Here is a 16,046-nt window from a genome sequence, read left to right on the forward strand (position 1 = left end):
AACTTGGGTCTGAACACAAACACTGATTAAAACAGTGACTGTCTCAAACACTGGTTTTAACTTAAGTCTGATCACACCCACTGATTTAATCAGTGTCTGTTTCAAACACTAGTTTTAACTTGGGTCTGAACACCCCCACTGATAAAAACAGTGTCTGTTTTAAACACTGGTTTCAACTTGGGTCGATTGAAACAGTGTCTGTTTCAAACACTGGTTTTAACTTGAGTCTGAACACACTCACTGATAAAAACAGTGTCTGATTCAAACACTGGTTTTAACTTGGGTCTGAACACAAACACTGATTGAAACAGTGGCTGTCTCAAACACTGGTTTTAACTTAAGTCTGATCACACCCACTGATTTAATCAGTGTCTGTTTCAAACACTAGTTTTAACTTGGGTCTGAACACCCCCACTAATAAAAACAGTGTCTGTTTTAAACACTGGTTTCAACTTGGGTCGATTGAAACAGTGTCTGTTTCAAACACTGGTTTTAACTCGAGTCTGAACACACCCACTGATAAAACCAGTGTCTGTTTCAAACACTGGTCCTAACTTGGGTCAACTGAAACAGTGTGTCTTAAACACTGATTTCAACTTGGGTCTGAACACATCCACTGATTAAAACAGTGTCTGTTTCAAACACCAGTCCTGCTCCTGACTTGGGTTTGAACACAAACACTGATTGAAACAGTATATCTGTCTCAAACACTGGTTTTTTTAATAATTACGAAAATATGAAAAGACGAAAAGATGGAAAGTGAAAAGACAAAATAAAGACAAAAAAGGTGAAAATACAAAAAGATGTAAAAGACAAAAAGACAGAAAGACCTGAAGACCCAAAGACCAAAAGACCATGACTGAATGGATCAATGAATGAATCAATGAATGAATCAATGAATGAATCAATGAATCAATAAAAGTTAAAACACAATAAAATAAAATGAAATTTCAGTATTCAGTTCAGTTCTGTTCAGTATTTGGTCCAGTTCAGCATTCCTCTCAGGTTCCAATGAAAGACTAGAAATTTTGTAGTTTTTGAAAAATGTTGGTTTTCTAATTATTGTTAAATTTTTGCCAAAAAGTAGAGTAGGGTTCTCATTGATTTTTTTGAAATTTATAAAAATATTGAATTTGAAACTGCCTGTGTATTCATCTCAACCAGAGATCTCCGTTTCAATCACAGGTTCTTACCTGGGTTTGAACACAAACGCTAATTTGAAACAGTGTCTGTCTCAAACACTGGTTCTAACTTGAGTGTGATCACGCGCACTGATTTAATCAGTGTCTGTTTCAAACACTGGTATTAACTTGGGTCTGAACACACCCACTATTAAAGACAGTCCCGTACGGAAAAGTACTATGGTTAACTATAGTATTTTCGCAAACTATAGTTAACTATAGTAAACATGAATTTTTTTTTCAATATTTTGGGCAATTTATTGGCTTACAATGCCTGAAAACACACAATTTATCAGTTCAATGATAAATTGTGTGTTTTCAGGAATATAAGCCAATAAATTGTCCAAAATATTGAAAAAAAATTCATGTTTACTATAGTTAACTATAGTTTGCGAAAATACTATAGTTAACCATAGTATTTTTCCATACGGGGTGTCTGTTTCAAACACTGGTTTTAACTTGGGTCTGAACACACACACTGATTAAAACAGTGTCTGTTTCAAACACTGGTTTTAACTTGGGTCTGAACACACACACTGATAAAAACAATGTCTGTTTCAAACACTGGTTTCAACTTGGGTCGATTGAAACAGTATCTGTCTCAAATACTGGTTTTAACTTGGGTCTGAAAACACACACTGATTAAAATCGTGTTTGTCTCAAACACAGGTCCTCACTTGGGTCTGAAAACACCCACCGATTGAAAAGCAGAACGACACGCTTATTTTTGGGTCTGGAAACACCCACTGATTAGAACAGTGTCTGACTCACTCACTTGGGTCTGGAAACTCCCACTGATTGAAGCAGTGTCTGTCTCAAATACAGGTCCTCATTTGGGTCTGGAAACACCCAGTGATTGAAAACTGTGTCTGACTCATCCACAGATCCTTACTTGAGTATGAAAACCCCTACTGATTAAAACAGTATTAGTCTCAACTACTTGTCCTTTCTTCGGTCTGAAAACACTCACTGATTGAAAACTGTTTCTGACTCACGCACAGGTCCTTACTTGGGTCTGAAAACACCCACAGATACAAAACTGTGTTTGACTCATAACATAAGTTTGTAAAAGATGAAATGAAATGGCTCACTAGAAAACATTATTTTCAGTCATTTTTCTTCAATGTTGAAATCATATTTCAAAACCCAATTTTAATATTGGTACATCGCATATCATTTTATAGGAGAACTATGATTTTCAAAGAGCTGGATAGTGGATACATGTGTCACAAAATGTAAAAAGGCAGGGCAGAACGCTGGGATTGCTGGGAATTTTTCGTTCTTATTGGATTATTGCGTTTCGAGACCTATTTTCAAAGCAAATAAAAAAATTGCGTTTTTAGGACCTCTGGTGAATTTTTTTCATTGTTAGAAACGTCAACCAGAAAGTGATCCTGAAATTACGATGGTAGATTAGACATCAATTATTGAAAATTTCTAGAGCTGTAGCTGCAATGCTGCATAATCACCCATTTTGAGATTTCAGGACAATTTTTGAAGAATTCGGTTACCAAAAGTGATCATTATTTTTCTTTCTCATATTGAGAAAAGCCTTCGAAACACAATCATAATTAATGGAATAAGACATTACAAATTTTGTCCAAATTCGGATTGAAGATGTGTTTGTTTATGAGTTTTTTTTGCTTTCTTGTCAGAATTTTTTTTGACCCGGTTTTATCACTTTGCATATGGAAAACCATGGAAAGAGTAATAACTTCCAATTTAAAATGCATCGACATCAATTAGGCAACTTATTCGACATCTGCACTCAATTCCATACATCTGTAGGTGTAAGGTAGGTAACTTATTCAACACTCTCGAGTACAAATACCCTATACAAGGCATAGAATAGGCAACTTATTCGGAATATTCAGCTCACGCACCTTTCGAACCATAAATTATGCAACTCATTCGACACATCTGCCCAATACCAACAAACAAGGCATCAATTATGCAACTTATTCGACTAATTTACTTACCCAAGGACATCCACAGTGATATTTATCTTCACGTAGCAAACTTCGCATCCATTTATCACTCGAACCAATACATTTCCAACAGTGAATTCAGCCTCCAACGCAGCTCTACTCGTCTACTTCGTTTCCATTAATTCGTCGCAGGAAAATTTTCAATCGAAACAATACGATCGTTTAATACGAACGGAATTCGGTAAGAATTACCTTCGATTTACCATCTGTAAAAAGAAGAAAAAAAAGACCAATTTCATTTTCGTGTGTACTTTAGACGACGACGACGACGTCGTCGTCTTAGGCGTAGGTATGTACCTCTCTCTCAATCCACCAATCTATTTGGCCAACAACAAAAACACAGGCTATTTGGTCCTTTCGCATGATTGAGCGGACATGGCAATGGCATCGGCATCGGTACGCTGCTAAATCAAATTTAGACAAAATTTTCTACTGTTTTTTCTTTATTTTTATGATTAAACATAACGCGTACGTGCTCGACTTACTACATCTTACAGTCGACGAGGATCGCGAGCACTTACAATAGAAAATTTTCTATCAAGAGTTCTCGTTGGCCCATCATTTTCGTACATTTAGGTATATACAGGCACCTACATTCATTCTCGACGCCAAAAAAAAAAAAAAATAACAAGTAGAAAAAAGAAAACACACTATAACGTCACGCGTGTGTGTGTATGTGTGAGTGTGTTTTTGTTTCCTCTTTCGATTTTCCATCTCTCTTTAGTAATCTTCTATCATCTCTACGACGCTTCTTATACACGAAGTAATCTTCATACACGTTAAAAGTTGGAAAAGCGAGACCCTATATGGGACGATGGAACGTCGAGCGGGGTATAAAGGGGGGGCACACAGGCAACGTGGTAAGAAAATGGTATTTTTTTTTCTCTTCGGTGGTACGGCGCGGCCTATACGAAAGGAGTGAGGAAATACTCCACTTTTTACTGAAATAAAATCAATATATCAACTAGGAAAAAATTACGAAGGCCGTGTTTGATCCGTTAATAGTTCAGGGGTGTACTGCTTTAAACTCTTTCTTCCACAGGCCTGCTCTCCCTCTGTGGTACACGTTCGTTCTCTCTCGTTCGCCCCCGCCAAACACCCCCGATCTGGCTCGTGGTACCCGAACGATATACGTACTAGACAGAGACGCAGAGTAAAAAAGAGAAGAGGAAAAAAACGGGAATCTGCAAGGGAATATATTCACATACACGTATCCAACACATAAGCACACAAACAAAATACACAATTATGTTTCCTCATGTACCTGTTACCATGGTTACCAAATATAGCTTTCACTATCTTTATGGAATTTTACATTCCATTACAAGGCTCGCTTCAAACGACTTTAATAGCTAATATTCTTGCGATCAAAAAAAAAGTAAGAAAAAAAGCACACACACGACCGTGTTATCGTGTCTTTTTCTCTCTTATATACTTTTATTAAAAGCGAATCATGATGGATTTCGTAATAGGAAAAAATTTCCTTCTCCTAATTTCCTCGCTGGATACGCAACCAGCCAATGACCGACTTGTAACCCTTTACCTAGTCCACTCTCGAGTACCTCCTTCTCTCATAGTCGTCGTCGTCTCAACCGTTCGCTGATTTCTTTTTCTTTTTCTTATTCGCAATTCCTAATCAACGCGTAAGTTTTCCCTTTCGTTTTTACTCCAATTTCGGGTTTATTTTTCAACTCCCCTCCCCCGTATCCGCCCCTCCATCATCCACATCCAAAACGGTCAGGCTCAAAGTATACACAACTATATATATGTAGTACTGTAAAAGAAAAGGAATCGACGAAGAAGAAGAAGACGACGACGTTCAAAAGATTAACTATTAAGTACCCTGTGAACGCGTCCATGACGGTTTGTTCGCTTTTTCCTTTGCCTTGACTCACCTTATATGTACGAGTACCATAGTACTATTCTAGTCTAACACTCCTCCGATATACTATACGAGTATTTTTTCGCTACGCGCTATTATCTGCTTGTCGTCTCCTTCATCATATTTTTTTTCTCTACACCGCAAAGAGATCTTCTTATTACCCTCACACACACCACACAAATGTGTAAGAGTATCTTTCTCACGCCCTCATGGCTCATATACCTACCTACCTACGTATCTTAAGCATTACAAAAGTCCACGCGACACTTAACCTATATTTTTTCTCTGTGTGCGTTTCCTCGCCTGTACTTATCTAAAACAACTTGCAAAATGTACAATATGTAATATAAGGTCGAAAATACAATAATTTTATACGGTGAACGAGCGCGTGAAATACGCGTTAGGCGTGCTCCTATTCCTCGTATACTCTTTCTTTGCAGGTTCTATCGCTGGGTTTGGGGTTTTCTTTAATGTCTCAAGACTTAAGTACCATTCTCGAGTGCGTATTTATGGCGAAACGAAACTAGAAGACTGGACATAGGTACCCTAGTCTCTGTGTCTTTGCAGGTTTTCTCTCCCTATTTTTTTTATATCCCTTTTTTGGTTATATTGCATGGATATTGCTTAAACACATATGAATGAACTTCACTATGTATTTTTCCAGTTTCGGTTTAAAGGTGTAATAAATTTAGAATGCGGTGGCAACCTTTCGACTGTCATAGGGGTTTTTAAAAATTTTTTGTTTTCGGTGTTGAGAAAATACCTAACTATAAGAAGCATACTTTTTTTCTTTCTTAGTTACCTATTGCTTTTCATCGAGTTGGGTACAGGAACAATTAATATTCGAAATTTCAACCGAACAAATCCTTTAAAATACTGAAAACTGAGTGAAAATAGAGTTACTTACTTAATTTGAATCGATTAATCTGAATACGACGATGGGAAAAAAATTACTAAAAGATAAGGATGTTAATTCTGTGGAAAAAAACTAGAAACGCCAGGATATGAACTTCATCCCACAAGAAAAGCTGGAGAATTTTGACATTTTACTACAAAATTGGAGAACTTCAAAAATAAAATCTTTATGAAATGATAATAAATTATATATTTGTAATAATTCAAATATACCATGGATATTTCTTGCAGGAACATTTTGCTCTTGCAGCATTCGAATGTGTTTCTGATTTTTTTTTTTCAATTGAAAAATAATATTTTTTAATGTAAGTACGATGGTTGCCTGTTGAGAAAATTCAGAGATCAAACTGATCGAAAAGTTGTAAAAAGAAAATTGAGAAAATTTGCTAAAATAAGTATGGTCAAAAATCCAGATACTGCCCCAAATGTTTAAAGAACGTGGTCTACGTAATATGTAGAATTATTTCAAAAAATTTTGAATCCAATTTTTTTTACCACCTAGGTACCTATATAATTCTTTCGTTTTAGAGTTTTTCAGAATTGAAAGTTGCATTGTTGAGAAATTATTTTTTTAAATATTCTTACACCAAATGAAAGTACAAAGCCCAAATATTGAAATGAGGCACTGCCTATACACAATTGTTACAAAAATCATCTTCAAATTCTAATAGATTTTTAAAAGTCAAATTTTGCCACGTCCTTTTTCACTTAACGAATTGAATCAAATTTTGACGATAAGATTGAAACGGTCAAATTTCATCATTATTGTCATCTATTCCTGATTTGATTTTTAAGGTGATCCAGTCGTTTACAAACGAATCCATGCCAATTTTTATTGATAAATTAGGCCTAATTAATATCTTAAGTTTTGTTTTGTCTTGTCTTGTCGAGGATTATCTGATTTGATTTGATTCAACCATTTCCGAATGATTCATCGTTTTTTAGCGAATCGTTCACAAATGAATCGACTTCAAGTTTTGTTGATATGCAAATTACAAATAGATAGGTACATTTTTAATGCCAAATTTTATGGTATGGGTATAATCTTTCATCTTGTTTGATTCATTGGCGATTCATTCGTTCGTGGCCAAATTATTGGCTTTTGATCAAATCGTTCGCAAATGAATCATTTTCAATTCTCTTAGTGATGAATTTATAAAAGTCAAATTTTGACACGAACTATTTCACTTAATTTGATCAGAAATACAGACGATCTTGAGAGCTCAGGCAGAGGGGTCATTGACCTTAAGAAGTTAGACAGGCAAACATGCAACTCAGGAGACCGCACTGACGGTCCAATGTCCATTGACGGCATTGACTTTGAAAGACCAGATAGGAATAGGTACATATGACCTTGAGAAGCTAGACATGTAGGTCATTGACCTTGCAAATCCAGACACATGGGTCAATAACTTCAAGATGCCAGACAGGCCCTCGGACCAATTGATGACCTTAGGAAGCCAGGCAGACGGGTCAACGACCTTAAGAGGTCAGACAAACGGACGACCTTGGCAAACCATATTGACGACCCAATGACTTTGAGAAGCTAGACTGGCGGATGGACGATCTTGAGAGCTAGACAGGTAGATCATTAACCTTGCGAGTCTAGACATAGGGGTCAATGACCTCAAGATGTCGGATGGATGGACGGACAGACAGGCAGACAGCTGACAGACGATCGACCTTGAGACGCCAAAAGGTCAGGTCAATGGCCTCAAGAGGCTAGACAGCCAGACAGACGGGTCAATGACCTTGAGAGTCTAAGCACACAGATCAATGATCTTAAGAGGACAGATAGGAATGGTGTTGATAGGTACGTATAATATTCGGGAATTGTGATTCGTGACAGATTATATAAGTTTAGGTACCACATAAAAACTTGATGTTGAAAATGCGTTTGTATCAATGAAACTTGGATTCGACTAGTTCGCCAATGATTCGATCAGAAATGATGAATCATTTAAAAATTATTACATAATCGTTTAGAAATAAATCAGATAACACACGACGCGACAACACAAAAGTATAACAAAACATTTGTTCAATCTACTTATCAAACAAAATTATGAATGAATTCTTCGCGAACGATTTTCTCGAAATTAAAAATCATTTACGAACTAATGAATCGATTGAAAATTGAATCAGGAATAGATGATCAAACTTGACAGATAATCATATTCTCATGCGGTTATTTTGAAAAGTTCTCAAATCTTTGCATTTAAGTGACCAAATTTTTACAAAATTTTAATTTTGGCTGCAAATGTTCGCCAAGTCGCCAACAAATATTTTGCAAAAGAATCTGTACATTTTAACTTTTAAACGATGTTTCCTTAATAAATTGAACATATGGGTGAAAACCAGAGTGTGGAGCATCAGGTAGGTACCTACTACCTATTGTTACATAGAAAATATTTAGAATTTGGAAAATGTTCATCAATACGTGTTTGATTTAATTAGTGATTCATTCGTTCGTTCCTTGAATTTGGACACCTGCTCTTTCACTATCGTATTTAATTTAGTGATGATTCAGCCGTTTTCGAATGATATTTTATCGATTCTCAGCAAATTATTCGCGAACGAATTGAGAACAGTTTTTGACGAATTATTCAAAATTTTCATCGATGAACTTGTAGTTGCATTTGCACTTGTGCGGTTTTTTTTACATAATTATTTTAATCAAACAAAACAACCTGAATAATTATTTTTTTAATTATTCGTAAACGTAAGTATTAGTAAAAGGTTTCTGTCTCGAGCGCGATCGTAACATAATGAAAACCAGTCACAAGTTCAGAAACCACGTTTTCGCGTACGAGACTTACGAGTCAACGTGTAGTAGTAGGGAATGGGAATACATTACTGCTTCAAACTACACCGCTTGACTACTCGTAGAGAAGTTGTTGCGCGAGTCCGTATATAAGCTTGAAACCGTCCCATAGTACGTTAAGATCATACTTTCAGGATCATTTCTGTAGTATGTATCTTCGCCTTCTCCATACAATTATGGAGTCGATGTAGCCACGATGATGAGTTGTGGTCCATCAGCCTGAGCGTGAGGCATGCCTCTAATGGAGTATTTCATTAGGGGTGTACGATGATCGCAACTGCCTTCGGGTAGAGGGTTGGTGGACTGGCTGAGTGGTCAAAAAAAATTAATTTAATAACTAATATACCCTTCTAATCCTTATTAGTGGGAAAGGGGATGAATGAAAATGAATCACCTAGGTCATCGACCTAGTGATGTTGATATTTAGAAAAATTTTATATTGATATATCACGATATTTTTCCAACAGATATCGATATATCGACGATATATCGATATCTTCAATATTGCCTTGAAAGTACCTATTTTTCCCATTTGTATACTCAGTCATTTAAGTTTAATTGCGAATTAACAACTGCAAAAAATTTGGTACGACAAAAAGTTTTTTTATAGATTTTTAAAAAAGTGAGAAAATTTTTTTTTTGAAAAAATTTTAAAAATTTCTTTCTAATTTCAATTTTTACTCATATTTTTGGCTGTTTTCGTGCATTTTTTCCTCAATTTTTGACGATACGATATATCGTCGATATTGATTTTTCATATCGATATGTCGATATTGGATCTCATATCGATATATCGTTTAAGATATCGATATATCAACACCACTACATCGACCTCAAACTCAGGAACTCTCGTTATCAGAGGGAATATGTTTGAGATCAGCAACAACCCAAAATGTAGGAAATGAAATGAGAAGTCTTTCTGTCTGGTTGTTGAGTATCATCTTCTGAGTTGAATTTGGTGTCTGATTTAATCATTCTCGAATACTTAATTCATCGTTTCTGAGCAAATCATTCGCAAACAAATCAACTCCAAATTTTATTGATTTGATACGTAGAAAAAATACATTTTATGATAATATTGTCAAGTTTCATGATATAATCTTTCAATTTATCAAATTTGATTTTCCTACTGGCGATTCATTAATACGCAATTGTTTTCTCGCCTCTGATTTTGATCAAAATTAATGCAACTTTTAACCAACTTAGAATAGGAAGAGGTTCTCACAAAAGATTTTTTCAACCATTTTTCCGGGTGTTCATGTGCTTTCTACACATTATTCCTATATCCTGCAGTGGTTGAATTTCTCTTCTCCACAAGTGCGTAAACAAATCACAATAAATCCACGAATTCCTCGAGCATGATTGACCGATATTCATGTAGTAACAGAAGAAAGACAGCAAAAAATATAATAAGTCCCATTCGTGATAAATAGCGTCGGTGGCGCGTTGGATACCTCGTATGTGAAGAAAACGATTTTTTTCAGGGGAAGCAAAAAACTGTTATGAGGCAAAAAAAAGTTGATAAAGGTGTCGGTTTGTTGCAGTTTGATACCTGATGACCCTGGAGTGTGTTTGAGTACTTACATTGCATTTTGCTCAATGTAGTAAGGAATAAATCAAATTTTATGCACATAAGAGGTATCATTCATACACATAAGAGGTATTATTTATGATACCTCTTATGTGTATGAATGATACCTCCTATGTGTATGGATGATACCTCCTATGTGTATACACATAAGAGGTATCATTCATACACATAAGAGGTATCAACTGGTCACACACATAGGGGATGTGTTTTAGTGCGCTCTACCGGATAAAATTGTATTTAAGCACATACGAGGAATTTCATTCGATGCGCCGTGTATAGACGAATTCAATTATGTAGAAAAGTGGTTTTTACAAAAACCTTCACATACGGGGTATCCAACGCGCCACCGACGATAGACTACTAGAGAGAAATTCACAATGACAGAGAGAGGCTTAGGGAGGCTGCAGTGATTTGACATCGAGAAGTCTGAACGACATCAATCTCTACGATGGGAAAATATCACCAGGAAAAATAATGGATAGGTAAGATACCTGTTTCAAAATGAACAAAATTTTTTTTCTACGTAGGTAGGTTCAAAACAAAAAAAAAGAAAGAAACACAACAAAGTCAAACGAGATCAAAAGACCTGTTCTCAAATTTTTTTATGAAAATTTCTTTAGAAACGCCTACGTAGAGATTAATTTTTTTCACGAATCATTTCATAAAAAAAATTGTGGCCAGTACCGACCTCCTTTAAATTTTAGAACATTTTTTCTTAGAAACATTCGATATCAAGAAAGCTTTAATGTCTGCTGCTTTACAAAAGACATTTGACTGCTACAGCTAGGTAGGTACTATAATATGTAAGGGAGATCGTAAACACCTGATATTAGACAATTTGAGCAGTCAGCGTGACGCAATCCATTAAATGCGTCCTGCACCTGAAAGGAGCCATAAACCATTATATAATTAAGTAAAGGTGTAGGTACTTTGTAAGCCAATTCCGATAGAGTCATTTTAAACCAACGTCGTAGGCGATGGAAAATTTTCATAAACGTAAAACGAAACGATGAAGTAATAAGAAAGTCAAATCTCGTTACTTGGCCTTTGATTCTGAGAAAAAAATTCGTTCACTTTTCTACTTATGATCGGTGAGCTTAAACACGTGTTGAGGTATACAGAGAAAAAAACAGAAAAAAAAGGCTTTTCGATATTCTAGGTATAATTACGCTTCGATAAGACGAGATTTTTTTCGTCTTCGAACTCGGCGAAAGCTTCTCCCAGATAAAAAAGCAGAAAAGAATACCCCACGACTAAACGCAGATTCGGGGTAAAAAATTCCATAAAATGTGGAAATACTGGTGTGTACCTACTCGTAGATGTGAGACTGTGGTGTACTACGCGCGCCACAGAAAGCAGGCAAACTGCTCTCACACATGAAAACACACGTATAGAGTATATATAAAAGGCAGATTAAAGGGTTCAATTGGTATGTGGCATCACGAATAAAGTATCGGCTAAAAATATATCTCGAGCAGTGTCACCACCCATGGTGAGAAAAGGGCGTGGTCTGTCGCCGTAATATAAATTCCAATAATATCATTTTGCCAACTATTATTAAAGTTTTTCCTCTCTTTTCTTTCTTTTTTTTTTCGCCTAGCATAGCGCCGCGACGCAAAACGCGCTTCTCTATGCTGCTTTCGCCTCCTCTGACCTCCTATGCCCCCTACACATCCACACAGCCGAATCCTTTTAACGGCCATCGTATTAAAAACACTCCTCGCTATGGATATGGATCCTTTCCCGCGAGTATCTCTGTAATCGAGCACAAAAAAAAACACCGAGGACGTTTTAAGGGTAATTAAAGGAGCCAGTGAGAGAAAAAAAACTACGGGGACTGCGAATCGTAAACGTCGTGTCAAATGTTGTAAAAATTACTGGTATACGTAGGTTTTACGACGTATACGATGGTTTAACGCTCGGTCGAGGCCTTTTTCGCTTTTCTTTTTTTTCAACCAACACAGCCAGAGAGAGAAAATTCATAAGATACTCTCATCTAGAACGCGCGTTATTTTACGACCATAAGCTCGTTTGCATCGAGACGACGTTATCTTTTCTCGCAGGCTTTCGCTGAAAAACGCGCCCAAGATTAATTTTTAATTCCGTTTTATAACGCCAATTGGTCCGCTCCTACGAAAGGCGATATTCGAGGGGGATATAAAATTTACACATCGTCTGCTAAAAGATCGACTTTTCGACTAAATTTTAAAGCTCCGAGATGGCGAGATGTACTAAAACGAACGGTGTAAAATTATCCTCACGATCATAACCGCGGATCGTTAAGGCGAATTGGCGTTAATAAAGTTGCATACGCGAGCCCCGTAAAAACGTGTTACTAGTTAGCTCATCGAATGACTGAATGACGCTCGAGTTTACAACGTTCTCGAGATTGGATGAGGCGGAGAAGAGGGACGATGGTGAGTGGATCTGATGAGAATTTTAGTTTGAAGGACGCGCGCAGTTATTTGAATTTTGATGCGTGTTTATGGGCATTTTTTCATGTTAACTGGCTGGAAAAATTTTAAATAGGTACTTGGGTAGGAACAAAATGATTACTTGATTCGAAAAATTTTAACAGAAAGACTGCTCACGATTTGATCACAATTTTAAATTGATTCAATCGAAAACTCTGAGAATCATGTTTGACTTTGGGTTCTCTCATTTCGCTCAACATTTTTCTATCCGGGTTACTCCTGTCAATATTTTTGCATGTTCTCAATGTTTCGTTTCAAAATTTAAAAAATCAATTCGATGGTAGAATGAGATTGGTTGGTACATATACCTACATTTTTTTTTAGAAACTCTGAAAGGGATTTTACATTTACATAGGTACACAAAGTAATCTATTAGTCGGGGGCCCGCTTAAGGATCAATTGCACCCCCTGTAGATCCTCCGGGATAACTTTTTTCTTAAAAGGGGGGTCCTAAGAAACATTTCTAGCCCTTGTCTTAAAAAAAGGTGGCCTTACTTACAAAATGGTGGCCATTTTGATTGACAGATCAGTCGAAATCGCAGATTTTGCGTTCCAACGAAGGACTTCCACGAAAATTTTTAAACTGTACAAAGGTAGATTGAAAGAGCAGGTAAAAATTCGTCTCCTGTCAAAATTTCAAGAGCTAAAGTGCCTTTTTCGATTTTTGGTAAATTTTCAAAAATCAAATTTTGGCCAAAAATGTGGGAAAAAATCTAAATTTTACCAAATTGACCTAGAAAGCTGAAATTGGGGATATACTTTATTTTTGACCCGCCAAATTGATCGGAAACTGTTTCAAACCGTTTTGAGCAGTTCATGGAGCCTCCAGTAGATTTTTGAAACTTGAAATTTCCCAAAAGTTTCATCAAATGGAATTGGAAAGCCGAAATTCATTTTGGAAACTAATTTCAATACGCTAAGAAGTCGACTGCAGGTAAATTTCAAGTCATTTTGGAGCCTCCAGCAATTTTTTGAAAATTACTGGAGCCTCCAGTAGACTTTTAAAACTTGAAATTTTCACAATATTTCCTCAAATGGAGTTAGCAAGCCGAAATTTACTGTGCAAACTAATTTCAATACAATATGAAGTCGACTGCATGCTGGTTTCAAGTGATTTTGAAGCTTCCAGATACTTTTTGGAAATTTCAATTTTTCTAAAAGCGCCTATGAAACCTTTAAAAAAGTCACTAGAGGCTCTAAAATGACTTGAACCCACCTGAAGTCCACTAGAGTGTCTCACAATAATCTTGTAAATTTGGAAAGAAAAGTTAAAAGTTGTTCATTGAAATTTCATCTCTTTTTAGGTGCTTTTCTGAGTTTTTTTCCCATCAGTTTTACATGTTTTCAAAACTTTTTTTCGTGAATTTTAGGCAAATTTTTCAAAAAAATTCATCACTTTTGAACAATTTTCAGAGATTTCAATGTTTTTTTTTGGGGAGGGAGGGAGGGAGGGGGTGTTTATGATTTTTTTAAAAAAGTATTTTTATATCATTTTCCCACGTTTTTAACACTTTTTAAAATATTTTTAAATAATTAATTTTTAGTGACTTATACAAAAATTTATATATAGCCGCATACAGGTAAACTCATAACGTTTTGTATAAACAGCAATCTCAAGACCCCTCTGTAACTTCGTTGCTAAGCATACGCTCGACGCGTCACCCCATAGGCCTGATAGTACTCGATGTTAGGCCGCGTTATATTCGTTAACTTGATTTTTGGGTGACCTGTGGAAAAGTATTTCATTGCCAAAAAATCAATTTTTCAGAAAAGCCTTTTTTTAAAAGTCTTATACGTCTCTGTTTTTCGCAAATGCCTTTTTAACAAAGCATCCTACAGAAAAATAACCAGCTCTGAGCAGAAAGGAAATTTAATTCTCTACAATTTCCTTCATTGCATTTTTTTCCTAGGATGCATATTTTTCCCATAAAATCAATGTTTAGATTGAAAAACACGAAAATTTGGACCTGTATAATCAACTCAAAATTAAAATTCAGCAGTCAAAAATTTATTTTAGACGATTTTTGACCACGCCATGTGAAAGAGGACATCTTCAACCACCAAAATCACCAAAAAGAACGTAAAAAACGTAAAAAATGATTCTTGGCAATAAAAACCTTTTCCTCATATCCTCATACCTAAGAATTAGGCTATGTACTCATTTGAAAATTGAGTCAAAAGTGAAATTGTATAAACAGCAATCTCACGTCCCTGCTCAAACTTTGCCAGTAGACTTCCCACACCTTGTAGATTCATATGGCACCTCATCGAAAAGTCACGTCCTAAAAAGGTTACGAGTTTGTCAAAACGTTATGAGTTTGCTGGTTAATCTATAAAAAAGTTATGAGTTTACCCCCTAGAATATTTATCCATTTTTTGATAATTTTTGAGGACTTTCTTGCTCTTTTTGATGCTCTTACACCATTTTAGCACATTTTTAATACTTTTTCGTGTATTTTCGGGTTGGTAATTTTTTGTACTTATATCAAGTATGTTTTATGGATGTTTTTACATCCTTTTAACACTTTTCATGCATTTTTGCCAAATTTCACTCAAGCTGTTTTACTTTTTTATGATTTTTAGAGATTTTATATGTGTCACATTGTGTTTTGAAGAGGTATTTAACGATGTTTTATGCAATTTTTGCCAAATTTCATCAAATTTTCCAGAGGTTTTCACTTTTTAGTAATTTTTAATGAATCTGATGAGCTTTCGAGTATGTACTTATTTCTAAATCACATTAAAACACATTTTCAAGATCTTTTTCAAATATTTTTGGCAAATAATTTGCAGTAATTTTAATGCTTTTTGGGGTGTTTTTACTACATTTTAGCACTTCTTAACTCTTCTTCATACATTTTTAATGTATTGACACGTTTTTATTCAAATTCAAATTCAAATTCAAATATTTATTGCAGGTCGCAGCTTTCGCTGCATTTACAATGTCATATAAAATATAGGTACTAATACAGATAGGTATCATTAACATGTAGCATACAGGCCATTTTTTCAATGTTACATACATTTATAGAAGGGTTTAAAATGATAAAAATTATTGAAAATGGAATTAAAAAAGAAAAGAAATACACAAATGAAATAAAATAATGAAAATAAATGAATAAAAAAAGCAAAAAGAAAACAAGGAAAACAAGTAAACTTATGCGTTTAGCTGCAGCATTTCTTCAACATCA

At 35.5% G+C, this 16,046-nt stretch overlaps 1 non-coding gene across 1 annotated transcript; it reads left to right on the plus strand.

The window, feature by feature from the left end:
- Positions 1 to 8,908: 8,908 nt before the first annotated feature.
- Positions 8,909 to 9,106, plus strand: LOC135838275 (small nucleolar RNA U3). The gene has a single exon (XR_010557364.1). It is a non-coding gene; the product is annotated as a small nucleolar RNA U3 (small nucleolar RNA).
- The last annotated feature ends 6,940 nt before the right edge of the window (positions 9,107 to 16,046 follow it).

Source organism: Planococcus citri, chromosome 2 (genome assembly GCF_950023065.1).
Source record: "Planococcus citri chromosome 2, ihPlaCitr1.1, whole genome shotgun sequence".
Lineage (NCBI taxonomy): Eukaryota > Metazoa > Arthropoda > Insecta > Hemiptera > Pseudococcidae > Planococcus > Planococcus citri.